The 14,677-nt window shown below is 52.2% G+C and overlaps 1 long non-coding RNA gene across 1 annotated transcript; it reads right to left on the reverse strand.

Annotated features, from left to right (window-relative positions):
- Positions 1 to 4,009: 4,009 nt before the first annotated feature.
- On the reverse strand, positions 4,010 to 8,833 carry LOC113599110 (uncharacterized). The gene is made up of 3 exons (XR_003419841.2): positions 7,619 to 8,833; positions 6,338 to 6,488; positions 4,010 to 5,635 (listed from the first exon to the last, which is right to left on the reverse strand). It is a non-coding gene; the product is annotated as an uncharacterized LOC113599110 (long non-coding RNA).
- Positions 8,834 to 14,677: the final 5,844 nt, after the last annotated feature.

Below are 14,677 nucleotides of genomic sequence, written 5' to 3' on the forward strand. Positions count from 1 at the left end.
AGGCCTTGAGGCCATTGCAAGGGGTTCGGAGTGTATCCGGAAGCTATCAGAGGGTTGTAAGCAAGAGAGTGGGGTGAAACGGTTTATTTTTTGAAAGGATCCCTCTGACTGCTAGGTAGCTAATGGACTGCCGAGAGGCAAGGCAGTAAACAGGGGCATCAGTGCGGGATGATTGCTTCAGCCCAGGGAGGAGATGACAGCTGGGACCACAGGAATATCAGTGACGTTGGAGAGAAGGAGTTAGAAACGGCATACAGTTTACAGGTAATGTCCATTGGACTTGCTCATTCTTGTGAGAAGTGAGAGAAAGAAGAATCCAGAATAACTCTTGGGTTTGCATGTTGAGCAAGCGTGTGGGTAATTTAATGAGTAACGGTAGAGAGTGCTCTTACCGGGGCCATCGCAGAGAGGGCCACGTTTTGGTAGAGGAAAACAACCAGAGTCTTATTTTGAGGCTGTAAGCTTTGAGATGTCTGTGAGACATCCAAGAGCAGACATGGAGCAGGGTGCTGTTACAGGATACCGGAGCTGGGTGCGCAGGAAAGGACTCCAGATACACATTCCGAGGTCTTTAGCACGTAGATGATATTTAACATCAAGGATTGGATGGTCTCCTAAGAGGAGAACCAGACAGAGTAAAAGGCCCAAGAGCTGACGCTTAGGGTTTGACATTTGGAAGTCAAGCCCTCTGAAACAGGAAAGACCCCGAATGTTCCTCTCCCTTCACGCTTGCGTGCCCCACCGCGGAGATCTGCAGGATAAACCGCAGAGAGAAAACCAAACCTATGAAGACCGTTTTTAACCTAAGTTGAATGCTGTATGTACATAATTAAAAACATTTGGCCCCAAAGATTAATAACTCCTTTTACATCTTCCTTTGACAGTCGCTCTGATTTGCCGGGCAGGACGGGCGGGGCGGGTGCTTTCTGAGTTGATTAACACCTCCACGTTGCTTTGAGCAAAGTGTGCGGCTGCGACAGAAAATGCCACATTGCAGATGCCTGACTTGGGGATGAGACTCTGACTTCACGCCTCCCGATGGAGGCAGAGACTCACTTCTGACGGAGGGAAAGTATTACAAAAATATATATGTAACACATATTCTATTCCTGATTTAGGTCTATAATCTTATGAGCCAGACTGTAATGAATAAAGTTATAATTAGCTGGAAATGAAGAACACGCAGCCGTGTTTTCTAGGGTGCACTTTGAGGCTCTGATCCAATCTGCACATTTACAAGCTGTGCTATTCGCATCGACTTCTACGGCCTCCACTCAGAGACAGAAGAGGCTGCATTATTGATGACAGTGTGCGCATCTTGCTTATCTCTCTACTATACCCTGTGGGGTGTGGAAGTGCAGGAGGAGGGAACAGCCAGGAAATCCGGAAAACACTACCCCATCCTCACAGAATAGTTCCCTAAATAGCAGCATCCATGTCTAGTCTAGGCCAGAAAACCTCTGGCATGTTCCCCAACTAGATCCACAGGCTGGGACTAAATGGATGGAAATTCACACGAATCGCTGTGACATGTGCTGTGTGACCACAGGCAAGTCACTTCCCCCCTCTGGGTCCTGAGTTTCCACTTGGGAGATGAGAAGGTAGGCTTGAATATCCCTAAGGGTCTCTCCAGCCTCCACAGCCCGAGGATCTCTGCTTCTATCGCAAGAAACCCAAGTAGGACAGCCACCAAGAAAGTTCCCGCGGGACCAGGCCTTACCCCATGTTGCCAAGGAGCCTAGCCCCCATACGCCTTCTCTGTGTTTTGATGTGCTGTGAAGAAGTGTACTGGTAAATGTTTAACAACGGGCTCTCCAGTGAAAAAGCTCTGATCTGCAGTGTTTGCCAATTTCTGTGGTGTGAATACTCCCACCATGGAAGATTTCAACCTACCAACATGATGGCACTGAATACGGAGTTGAGAAAAGATTCACATAATCAACTTTCATAAGCTGGCGCTCCTACCGACCGTAACATACCACCCATGGTATGTGTTGGGAATAGCTGGCAGATCACTCCTTCACTCTTCTCCTCCACTTCCCCTGGTCAAAAAATGCTAAGTAGGGGCCAACACCACTGTAGCAGGGGGCAAAGAGAGTGGCTTTGATCTCTTGGAGAGCTCCCTTGGAATATGGATCTCAAAGTGACCGGAGCTTCAAGGCTAAGGGCACAGGCTCTTGAGCCAGACATCCAGGGTCCAAATTCCGGTCCTGCCCCTTACGAGCCGTGTGGCCTTGGTTGAGTGACTTAACATCTCTGTAAAAGATGTAAATTGGCGATAATAAATGTACCAGCTTCACAGTTGTGTTAGTCGGCTTAGGGCACCATAAAATACCAAAGACTAGGTGGCTTCAATAACAGAAATTTATTAGTTCAGTTCTGGAGGCTGGAACTCCAAGCTCAGGGAGCCAGCATAGCTGGGTTCTGGTGAGGGCTCTCTGCTGGCTTAGCAGACGATCACCTTCTCACTATGTCTTCACATGTTGGACAGACAGCTCTGGTGTCTCTTCTTCTTATAAGGGCACCATGTCTACAGGATCAGGGTTCTACACTTACAATCTCATTTAGCCTTAATCACCTCAAAGCCCTTATCCCCAGGATAGTCACATGAAGCAGCTAGGACTTCAATTTATAAGTTTGGGGGGAACACAATCCCCCCAATGAAACAGAGTTGTTGTAAGGATTGAGTTAGTGTAAAAAACATGCCTGGTACATGGTAAGCACTCAACAGAAATCAGCTATTGTTATACATATATATTATATATATGTTTTATATTATATATTTAAGATGATCATTGATTCGCTTGAACCACAGAATCAAAGATAAGACCAAAAGAAGGAAAAGAAAAGTAACTCTGGCACAAGGTTTGCGAGCCTAGAACTCTATTTTCTTGGGAGGACCTAGGAACCAGCCTGGAACACAAATGTCCAATCCCTGTGGTCAGTTGAATCCAGCTGTTGGTCTAGAAGCTCTGGGTGAATCGTCAGTGCAGAGTTAGAAATCTGAAGGACAGCATTCAGTGTGTCAATAGTCTCATCCCCTTTGGGGACCCCATGGCTGGTAACTGGACCAGCAGAAAGGCCTAGAGGATTCCCTGCTTCTCCTACCTGCAAACCCAGGAGGCCCCATTCCCCACACCCCACCAAACTGGGTACTAATCCTTCCAGTTTCCAGAGGAGCCACCCCCCCCCCCCCCAGATAACAGTGGAGTCTACTGCAGCTCGATGTGGCTGGCTCCCCCCACAGCACCTCTGACCTCAGTAAGTTCACACCAACTTTGGGAAGGAATGAGGTGAGGAAAGGACAAGTTTGGATGAGAGGAAAAGTAAGAAAAGAGGAAAGGGAATGCCCAGCGCATTAGCGTCACCTAGTTTCTAGGCCTGGAGCCACACACCTTGTGTCCATCCATGCTCTGACAGAGGCTCCCAACAACCCTGAGAGACATTCTAGAGAATTTCCATAAAGCCCCACAGTTCTACCCCTAGGTAGAGAGCCAAAGGAACTGACAACTGGCACTCAAATACTTTCGCACAGGTTTTTATAGCAGCATTATTCACAAACGCAAAAGGCGGAAACAAGCAAAATGTCCATCAACATGTGCATGGACAAACAAAACGTGCCATACACACACACATTGGAATATTGCTTGGCCATGAAAAGGGAGTGAAGTGCTGATTCGTCCTCCAAGGTGGAAGAACCCTGATATTGTGCTAGGTGAATGAAGCCACACACAGTCACGTACTGTCTGCTTCCATTTATTTGGAGTATCCAGAACAGTTAAATCCACAGGGACAAAGAGCAGTTGGTGATTGCCAGAATCTTGAGCGGAAGGGAGGAATAGGAGTGACTATTTGACAAGTACAGGGATGTACTTTTGGATGTTTCTTTTGGAGTGATGAGAACATCTTGGAACTGAATGTAGATGATGGCTGCCCAACAGTGTGAATGCACTAAATACCACTTAGTTGTACACTTTATTGTTTTAAATGTTTATTTATTTTGAGAGAGAGAATCCCAAGCAGGCTCTACACTGTCAGTACAGAGCCCAGTGCAGGGCTCGATCTCATGAACTGTGAGATCGTGACCTGAGCCAAAATCAAGAGTTGGACACTTAACTGACCGAGCCACGCAGGCGCCCCTAGTTGTGCACTTTAAAATGGTTACTTTAATGCAATGTGAATTCCACCTCCATTTTTTAAAAACCCATTCCACACTCTGGGTATTTTTGAATTGTATTAATTTGTCTTAGAAAAATGACTTTAGCTATTTACAAGAAACTCAGAACTCGACTCAAAAGTGAAGGTAGGAGTGACCCCCAGTTTCTTTTCCTAATCACCCACCTCCAAGGCCCAGCCCTGGGAAATGAGAAGAACGAGGAACTTACAACTAGTAACTCTACGGACGTGCCAGGAGCAGGCCTTTAACTTATTCCATTCCATTTTCCCACTTTGCCAGACATGGTACCCCTTGCTTTGTGTTTATGACAACTCAGGCTTGTTCTCCAAACACCCTCGAAAAATTCATGGTAAGGCTGTTATTCCCATTTTAGGGATGGGAAAACAGAGACTCTTCGGTGTCAGGACCTGGTTTGGAAGTCAAGTCTGCCTGACTCCAGAGCCTCAGACTCTCGCATCTGGTATCCCCAAAAGGTATTGGAAATCTCAGCCAATACTCAACAGCCACAGCCACCACCAGCATGGGCCCTGAGGCGGGGAAGGAGGGAGGAAAAGGGAGCCCCTTATGGCTCAGCCATGTTTACCTCCCTCAGGTTCCCCTTTTCCTGTCCTCTACTCAACAGGGTAGAAATACGACCCCTTTAAGTAGAAATGTCATTCTCCACAGCACTTGCATAGCAGCATATTCATCTGAAGAGAGACACTTCCTCTGGCAGCCTAAGGCCCAGGGTGGGGTGGGGTGGGGGTGGGGGTGGGGGTCAGGGCTCTTAGAATGGCTGGTGGTGCCTTTGTGCTGCCGGGGTACGGGTTCTGTGTCCATCTGAGGAATCCTTTCTATTGCATTCCCTGGGGTGTCCTGGTCTTCTAAGGGATTCCCTGATTTCTCAGAGTGGGCTGTGTGCCCTGGGTGGTGGCTGCAATGGGGTAAGGATCATGGGGGCGGGGGGGGGGGCCTTCCGGTTTCTGGTCTTCGCTCCTTGGCTGGCGATCCACCTCATCCCCAGACAAACCTTCTCTCCTCTCCGGGCCTCATTCCGTCTGTGTGAAAAGAAGAGGGTGCACTCCCAACTCCGAAATGTCAGTGATTCTCCCTCAACACCTTAACATTTGCCGAGGAACTTGGCAACGTTATACGGATAGAGGTGTCCTCCAAAGTTGAGCGTGAATCACATCCTTGTTATGAAACAACACGTGTGTAAAGCACAGAGCAATGGCGGAGTGTGAATAACCAGCCTCCAGTTCACTGTGAGCTTGTACATGTCTATAGAAGCCAGGAAGGGAGAGAGAGGGAGAGAAGGAGGAAGAGAAGAACCGAAGCGAGAGAGGGGAGGAAGGAATGGAAGAGGTTAAAAGTAGGCACTTTGGAGTCAGGAATGGCAAGTTTGAGTCTGCTCTTGCACTCGTTGGCAGCAAGGCCTTGGGAAAGTCACTTAACCTCTCTCGGCTTCAATGTTCTCATCTGTAAAAGGGGGGTATGAGTTAACATGAGGAGTAAACAGAATTACATACTTGAAGGGCACAACACAGTGCTGGGTACTTAATACACACTCAATGAAACACAGAGTATGAAACAAAGAGGGAGAGTGAAAAAAGAAATGCAAGAAGGTTGCGGAAAGGTGGGGAGGGGAACCCAGACTGAACCCCCCACTGAGCATGAGCTGGGCATTTTCAACAACATAAACCGCAAAGAACAGAATACACAGAATCAGGGAGACGTTTGTCATGGAAATTCAGAGACTGGGCTGCTTCCTCTCTCTTTCCCAAATTTGAAGACACAAAGAGGCAGAGATGGGGATTGTCTTTAGGCTACGCACCGCCCCCCCCCCACCGGTTCCTGTTGCTGCCACTTACGCTGCTTTGCAATACACCCCAAAACCAGTACGCACCCTTGGGAAGAGTGCCCCCCCACCCCACCTGAGACCCACACAGACACACGCACAAGCACATGTGCATGAACATGCACAAGGCATTTTCAAAGGCTCACTTGCACGCCCTCCCCGCATTCACATGCATACCCGACGAGGTCTGCGCGGCCAAGGTCAACGCTTCTCCTTGTGGGAATCAAAAGCAGTTACCCTTTTATCTCTTTGAATTGATTATCTTAGCATTATTTTCCCCCCAGCCTCCCCCACCTGCCAGATGAGTCCAGTGCTGCTCTTACCTGCTGTCAAAGCCCCCAGCTTCCTTGCATGGCACTTGGCATAGTTCATCATCACACATGGATGTGCACGGTTATTTGATTACTGTCTGCCTCCCCTCCTAGACCTGCTGCTTCAGAGCTTGGGGACCCAAGGCTGTGGGTCATCCAGCACCTAGCACCATGCACAGAGTAAGAGTTTCATAAATATGTGTCCGATGTCAAAGGAGTGAGCGCAGCAACAAGCCTTTGCAAATGCAAGGTCACAACACCTCAGACCCCCTCCTTGACCTTGTAGGCTACCCCAGCCACAGCCCTGTCTGCTCTGCCTCCAGGGCCTTAGCCCTCTGGCTCTCTCGGCTCTGTAGCCAGCCTGGAGTCCAGAGCAGCTCCCTCCTTCCTCGGCGGTGACACTCAGGGCCTCTCTCCTGGAGGGTGGCCAGGTGCCCCAGCGTGGAGCATTGTGTCTATCACAATTAAGATCCAGCTATTCCAGAGGGGTCTCCAGGCCAGTGACCCCTTTATCTTTTTCCATCTGCCACCTCAGCACCTTCGATCTATTCCTATACACCCTTGACTCGGGCCTCAGATCCCTTTGAAAAAATATTTACATTTCTACCCTTCTTTAGGCGACTTCGCCTGTCTCTCTAATAAATAGAACATGAGCCTTGACTGACGCCCAGCCCGGGGTGGGGGGGGGGGCAGCACTGCAGTGGGGGGGGGGTCACGGGGAGCCCTGCTGCTCTCACTTGCTCCTCTCCTGGCAGACCCCCCGGGTCAGACCACCCCTCCTGACCCCCACTCCTCTGTGCCTTCTCCTCGCCAAATCTGCGGCCACCACCTCTGGCCACCACCTCCCGGAGACCAGCTGCCTGGCTTCCAGACCAGAGCGGGTCCAAGGGGTTGATTAGCATATTATTGTGGGGAAGGAAGTCCGGAGTAATCACTTTTCCTATTGGCACTAAATAACATTACCTGAAGGCTCCCTCACCCCTCCAGAGGCCAAAAGCAGCCAGAGAAATGAGAACCACTGGTCTGTCTCTTCTCTGCCTCTTTTCCCAACCCCGGTTACCCCTCCTCTTCTTTCTTGTTCTTTCCCGCTCGGTCTTCCTAGTCTTGTATGTACCCTGTCCGCCTCACCTCTCCTCAGATGCTCCTCTGCTGTGCTCTCCTCCATCTCCAACACCTTGCCCCCTCTCTCTGCCTCCTTCCTTCCCTCTGTCCTTCCTTTTCCCTCTCTCTGCCTCCCTCCATCCTTCCCCCTGTCTCTTTCTTTCTCTCCACCCCTTGCTCTCTCCACCTTACCTCCCTTTTTAAGAAGAATGCAAACTTAGAAGTCGTCAAGGAAAACCTTTCCCTCTCCTAAAACCGCCTGTGCCTCCCTTACGGCTGGGGGCGCCTTCACTGGGACCAGCTTTGCTTTGGTCTGCCTGGAAAGCCATCCGGAATGACAAATCTTAGGACAAATTACTGATTTCTCATCTAATTTACATCCAATTAGTGTGAGTGAAATGAATCATGTGGTCAGCCCCTCAGGGGAAACATTGAGATAACAAATGCCCAGGGCTTCTTTCCTAGGGAACTGCTGGGCCCTTGGGGAAGCCCATGATTTACCCCTCGGGTCAGAGGCCCCCTCCCTTCCCCCAGGCAGGTTACCAGGCCCATAGATCAACCCCGCCCCCTCCTTGCCTCCAGGCAGGAGGGAGCTCAGGCAGGGAAAAAAATAGGTGGGTGAGGACCAGATCTTCTGTGGATCCACCACCCTGGAGACCCATGTCAGAGTGCAGCGCTGAGTTTTGGAAGCAAGTGCTAAGTCTCGGACTTGAGGCCCTCATGCCCACTGGCAGTCGCCACTGCCCCTCACAAGGCAGGTGGCCCAAGGCTGTCGTGATCCTAACTGGCATTTGCTGCCATTCACCATGTGCCAGGCCCTGCATTCAGTACTTTGTGGCATCGTGGCTCTTAACCCTCACAACAAAGTATCTCAGAGGCAGGCACCAACTACGAGGTCATCCACTCTTCGGGGAGGGAAACTGAGGCTCAGAGAGGCCCCGTTCCGGGTTATCAGTCAGCAAGATGCAGGGCTGAGGGTTTTGAACACTGGTGATGTGATGCCAGAGTCCAGGCGCCTAACCATCGTGCTCTGTCGGCTGCGTCCCTTTGGCAGAGGAGAAAACTGAGGCTCAGAGGGATGAAGTCATTGCCCGCGGTCACAGCCAAATTTCTTTCGGCAGCACGGGAATTGCCAAGTCCGGCGCGAACCCTCTACGTGCGGCTCAGGACAGAGACACAGCGCCTCTGAGAGCGGGCAGGCGGAAACCACTTCCGGGAGAGAGTGAGGACAGGGGGAACCACTTCCGGGAGCAAGCGTGTGCAGGTGGGAATCACTTCTGGGGTGAGTGCAGGTAGATTACAGATAGGTTACCCAGGTCCTACCCCCGCCCCCGCCCGCGCCCAGAGGAAACCAGACCAAAGCACACCTTGCAGTGACTGGGTCACCGCTTGCTTCTTCATGCATGAAGCATAGCAGACGGAATTCAGAAATGTTTCTCTAAAACAAGAAGGATTACTCTCCGAATCGTTTGAAGTGGGAAGACAGGGGCGCGCAGGCAGGGCGGGTGGGGGGCACGGGTTTCTTGTCGGAACAGTGCAGTAGCGGCATGTTTGGGATGAGTTTGGTCTTCCTGTGTAAACTTGTTTCCAGTCTGCTATTTAAAACCTGGCATATGGATGGGATCTCAGCTTCCAGTACTGGCAGTTCTCAACATTCACAGCGACTAAATAAAAAGGGAATTTTAAAAACCAAATGCAGTTTTACCCCATAACGAGGCAAAGAGAGAACTACTAAGAAGTTAACAACTCCCGAACTTGGGCCCAGCCAACCCTCTAAATGTGGAGGCTTTTCTCCAAAGCAGCGTGGGGTGAGGAGGGAAGGGCCCAGCTCCTTTTGAGTTCCTGATGTAGGCCTGGCTTTCTGTGCCTGGGGGCTTAACCTTAGGGGCAGGGCTGGGGTAAGGGCAGGATCTTCATGGTCAGCCAGCCAGACACTGAAGTCCAGCTCTGCCACTCCCTACAGGGTGACCTTGGATATGTTAGTCACCCTCTCTGAGCTCCAGTTTGCTCAGCTGTGAAACAGGCCCAAAATAGGACCTAAACTTGCAGGATGTTGTAAGAGTAACGTGAGCTGATGCTTGTAAAGCATGCGGCATGATGCCCATCACGTACGAAGGGTGCAAAAAAACCCCAAACAAAACAAAACAAAACAAAACAAAAACCCTATACTTATTATCTGCGCATCTACTGGGGCAGTGAGGATTATTTTCCTCATTTTTCTGCTTCTGAGATTGGGGGTGTCCAACCCACCTCTTTCGAGGGGCTGAAGATAACCAGTGGTCCCAGGAATGTGAAAAGCAGAGTAGTGGCAAGAGAGGCCTGGAAGGGGTGGGGGGAGGGTAAGAGGAGGAGAGAACAGCCTGGAGAGAAGAACTGGACTCCGGGAAGCATAGGACTTTGGTCACTACAGGCAGGAGCCGAGCAACGAGGATCCTGGGGGAGCAACCTGGCTGGTTCTTCTCTGGATCCCCAGTAACAGTAGCAATTACAAAGAGCTTATTAGGTGCCTGGCACTGTTCTAAATGCTTTACAGCTGTGGGGGGTTTCGTCCCACATGAGCGTCATGGAAGTGGTATTATTTTTGAATAGGAAACAGGCTCGGAGCAGTGAAGGCCCAAGGTCACACAGCTAGACAGTGAGTGATGGGGCTGGGACACCAGCCCGAGTGATCAGGCTCCAGAGCCCTGCTCAGTTACCCACCTCCACTAGCACAGGCTTTGGCGTCAGGGGGCATCCCGGTGCAGAGAAGGAAGAATGGTCCCTAGGGAGAAGCAGAATGGTCCCTTTGGCCCAAGTAGACAGGTCAGCTGCGAGCCTCCTATCAGCTCACTAGGGGCAGCGCCCTCCCCCCAGACCCATTCAGGACCCCTGCCCAGCTCCCAACAATCAGGGAAAGCCACCTGAACTCCACCGAAAGCCCATTCCCTGACCATCCCAGGGAGCGGCCCACCACTCCCTTAAAGTGTGGCTGGTCCTGGCAGAGTGACAAAAAGTGCCTCGGCAGCTTTGTCCGCCCTTGGCCTCAGTTTCCTGTTCTGTAAAACGGGAAGGTCACAGCACCTGCGTCACGTGATCGTTAACCAGGCTTAAGTAAAGCAGACTGTACCTGGCACAGAGTTCTCAGTTCTGTTCTTGTTCTCGTTGTTGTTACCGGGAAGGACACCGAGGTTCAGAGCAGTGACGTGACTTGTCCCACTGAGCAGCAGCGGGCGAAGCCGACACCAAAAGTGTTGCATTTGAGCCCTGCTAGGTCAGCCGGGCTGCGGCCAGGGCTGTGGGTGTGCAGGGGTGTCTGTGGGGGAGTCCAGTGGCCTGAAGGCCCGTGACCCTGGTGATGCCGCGGGGCATCTGTGACTCAGTTGTCCCCAAAATGCATTGACACCCCCCCCCGGACTTCTTGAGACTCGTGTTATCCCCGCTCCCCATTTCCCCAGAGCCTCCCCTTGGGAGGAAGAACTTTGTCCTGACTCGGAGATTGGCCCCGGGCGCCGAGGACGCGCCTGCTCCGGGCTCCTGCTTCCGAACCTGCCACCATCAAGACTTATGGCCGCCTCGTCTCTCCCCTCGCTGGGTCTGGCTTCATCACTTATCTCCCCGACGCTGACCTGCCAGCAGCTGCAGGAGGCTCTCTCCGGTAAGATTTGATTAATGAGGTTCAGCGGCAACAAATCAGTCTTACGGAGCGGCCCTCCCCTCCCCGGGACACACTCTCACAACAGCCGCTGCATACAAACCACCCGCGGGTGTGGGGCGGCCTCCCCGCCCTCCTGCCAGCCGGCCCTGGCTCTGTGCCCTCTGGGAATGGGCAGGCCAGGCCCGGCCGGACTCGAGGCTCGCCCCCACCACCAGACACTGCGCCCAAGTGCGAGCAAGACGTGTTCGCTTTCTTCTTTTTCTTTTTCTTTTTTTTTTTTTTTTTGCCTTATCTTCAAGATAATAATCTAATTATTACAGTGATGTAAATCATAACAGCTACTGTCTCCGGACTTGCTGTACGTGTGCCACTTTGCTCCACACTTGGCATGATTTTACTTAATGAATCCTCTCGACGGCCCGATGGAGTGGGGAATTTACCACTGCCATTTTACAGATGCGGAAAGTGAGGCGTGGTGGGCTGGTAACTTGCCCAGAGGCACCCAGAGAGTGGCAGAGCTCAGCATTCTGGCCTTTCATGATACTCTCCCACGCGTCCGAAGTCCTAAAACCCTTTGAAAATACGATGAAAGCTTAGGTGTTTCTTGAAAAAATGCACGTATCTATACACACCTTGCCACACGATTTCAGTGTGGACAGATGCACCCACCGTGTACCTCATCTGTCCTGAGGACTCTGCCGCCCCAGCTCGCTCACTGTGAAACTCAGGCACGGCCCTCCCGCCCGGGACCTCAGTCTGTCCTGGAAGGACTGGAAACTGGGAGGGAGGAGGGTCCTACCTTGGGGGGGCCCATCTCTCCTACGCTCTGCTTCAAAAGCAGACACCTGGGTCCTGCTTCCCAAGCTCATCTGCTCACTCCCCTTTAGAAAGTTCCTGTCATTGGAAGGCAGAACTGTTTTTCTCTTTGAGCCTCCCCACCACTCGGTGTGCATCACCCCACCCCGGCCCTTCTCCTTACCCCAACTGTTTTATTGGAACTGTTTGCTTCTCGAGTAGTTACAGGAAGTCCATGGCCTATGTCCACTCCTCTCCAGCATAATCTACGCATCATTCAAGTGCATGTCCTTCCAGCCATCGGTGACCTCAGGTCACCTTCCTGGGAGCCTGGGGAGTAGCCATCCTGCTTCAGCTGCTCTCCCGCCCCCCCCCCCCACAGATCCTCTTGCCCCTGGCCCACCAGACCCTGACCCCCACCCTTTCTTGCACGCTGAAAGGGCTGTGGATCTCCCCCTTCCGTTCCCCTCTTTACCTTCCCCAAAGCCCTCACATCCCAGAAACATTTGTCAGGGATTTGCCAATAGCCACTTTTTCATCTGCTGGGGCAAGAGTCATCTTTGCATATAGATGTTTTGTAATAGATGCTGCATTGATTATGTAAAGTTCTTTTGGGAATCGTCTGGCCATTTCTGGGTCCTCACTGACCAGTTCCACCTCCAGCACACATCTCGGATCTCCTGGGTCAGGGCGCCAAACCACCTGAGCCAGAGGCTGGGGGAGGACACAGTCAAATGGCCACTCAGGTGGCGAGGACAAATGGCTCCACCACCCCCACCCCCTGAGATGGACTTGAATGGCCACCCTACTTTGGACAGGCTGGCTGAGGAAGGTCCATTTCATGTGAATATGGCTCGTTTCTCGGCGGGAAGTTAACACTGGTGGTTCTGGTGATGACCATTTCGGGTACTTTGCCGCGTACAAAGCAAAGCATTTTCTTCCGTTAACTCATACCATCCTCACCACAGCCTTGTGTGAGAGGGATTATTATCATGCCCACTTTACAGATATGGAGAGTAAGGCATTGAGAAGTGACTTGTGTGGCTCACGTGTGGCGGTTCCGTCCCTTGAGCCCCGCTCATCAGACTGTGAGAATGTACTTTTTCTCCTATGTCATTTCGCCTACAAGCCCCTGTGGGGAGAGGGGCGTTTAGAAGATGCTCTCCGATGGCTCCACTCGTCCCAGTGTCCCTCAAGCGTGCAGCGGATAGCACATGGTTAATTGCGTCTGTGTCGGAGAGAGGCGTGAGTAGCTGTGTGGGTGTAGAGATATTTGGGAGTGGGTGGGTCTGTGCCTCAGTGCAGTTTGAGCGTGCATGTGTGAGGAAGTGGGCTGGAGTGCAGAGTGCCGGGGGGGGGGGCGTGGGAGCATATCCGTGGGGGCGCGTGGTGTGTGGGAGTGTGCACACACGCGGTATTAGCCTCCGGTCTGCTTCCCCCTCGGGAGGACCACTCTACGCTTCATCTTCGGAGTCTGGAGCCTAGGGTGTCAGCCTCTTAGGACAGAGGCCCAGATGAGCCACTGTTTGCAGACTGTTTGGGGTGACCGTATCACAAACACTCGAACGAACATGTGCCGTCCCCTCAAAGAAATCTCCCCGTGCAAGCTCAGGACATGCCCCAAATTTTTGGAGTAGGTCTTTGGGCAGTGCCTTTGGAGTCAGGGATGGAGTCACCCAGAAAAGAAGGCCCGTCGTCTTGCAGGTGTGGGGTGTGGGCACGGAAAGGTCACCATGGAATGAAGCCAGTAGCCCCAGATGGCGGAGGCAGAGCGGAGGGAGGGAGGAGCAGGTGAGCCAAATCCCTGTCGGACCCTCCTGTCACTGCCCCGGGGCCATGAAAAACTTGCAGGGACATTGAGGCAGATCCCTGGGGCTGCTGAGGATCCTTCATCCCGGGCAGCGGAACCCTGGGCAGCATCTGGCAATTGGGCTGCCGTCTGAAGGCCTGGGGTGATAGGTCTTCAAGTTGTCCTCTGGCTAGCCTCCGGCTAATGGGCTGACAGGGTCCAGAGAGGCCCCCTCATAGGGTGACCCCGAGGTCTTGCAGTGTGCCAGAGTCAGCTCAGAGAGGCTTGGGGGTTCCCCCTGCCCGCCCCCTCCCCCATCATGGTTTCGTAGACTCTGCCTTCAGAGTACTCTTGCTGGTTTCCACCGGGCCCGGAAACCCTGAAAACGGCCCTAAGCCACTCATAACACCGAGTCTATGACTGAGCTGCAGGAGGGGGCCAAAGCCCCATCACGTTGGTGGGGTACCCAACATGGCCAAGCCAAGGCTGACAGAATTCCCTTTCTGCCTGCCCTCAGCCCGGCGTTCCCTGCAGCAACTCCAGAGCTTCCCCCTGGAGCTTCCCGCTCTGGCTTCTACCTGAACTTGGCAGCCCCGTGTGCCAACTGGAGTCACACCTCCCATTTAACCAGAAGCACATTTTCCAGCTTGTTCTTCCACCAGGCTGGGCTCCAAATGCCTCTTGTGGTTGTTTCCCGAAATCAAATCCAACCTCAAAGCATGAAGATTTGCCATTATTAAAGACGAGCAAAAGCATATGCCCCGGGCTCTGGAGAGAATTTCTAATGAGGATCCCAAAGATCACAGCCGACGCACGAGCTCTTGGAATCTGAGGGGCCCTTCACAGTCGTGGAGCCCTCTAATTACGCTCCTTGTGGGTCTCGCTGTCCCCACTTCCACGCCTTGGCCGCATGGCTCCCACGACAGTAGTCTGTGTGATGTAGAGATGGTGTTTAAAGTCGGCATATAAAGGGAAAAACCAGGCATGGTCAAAATTACCCTTACAAATCCCTTAGGAGGGAGACCAATATGTC

The sequence above is a fragment of the Acinonyx jubatus genome, chromosome C1 (assembly GCF_027475565.1).
Source record: "Acinonyx jubatus isolate Ajub_Pintada_27869175 chromosome C1, VMU_Ajub_asm_v1.0, whole genome shotgun sequence".
Taxonomy (NCBI): domain Eukaryota; kingdom Metazoa; phylum Chordata; class Mammalia; order Carnivora; family Felidae; genus Acinonyx; species Acinonyx jubatus.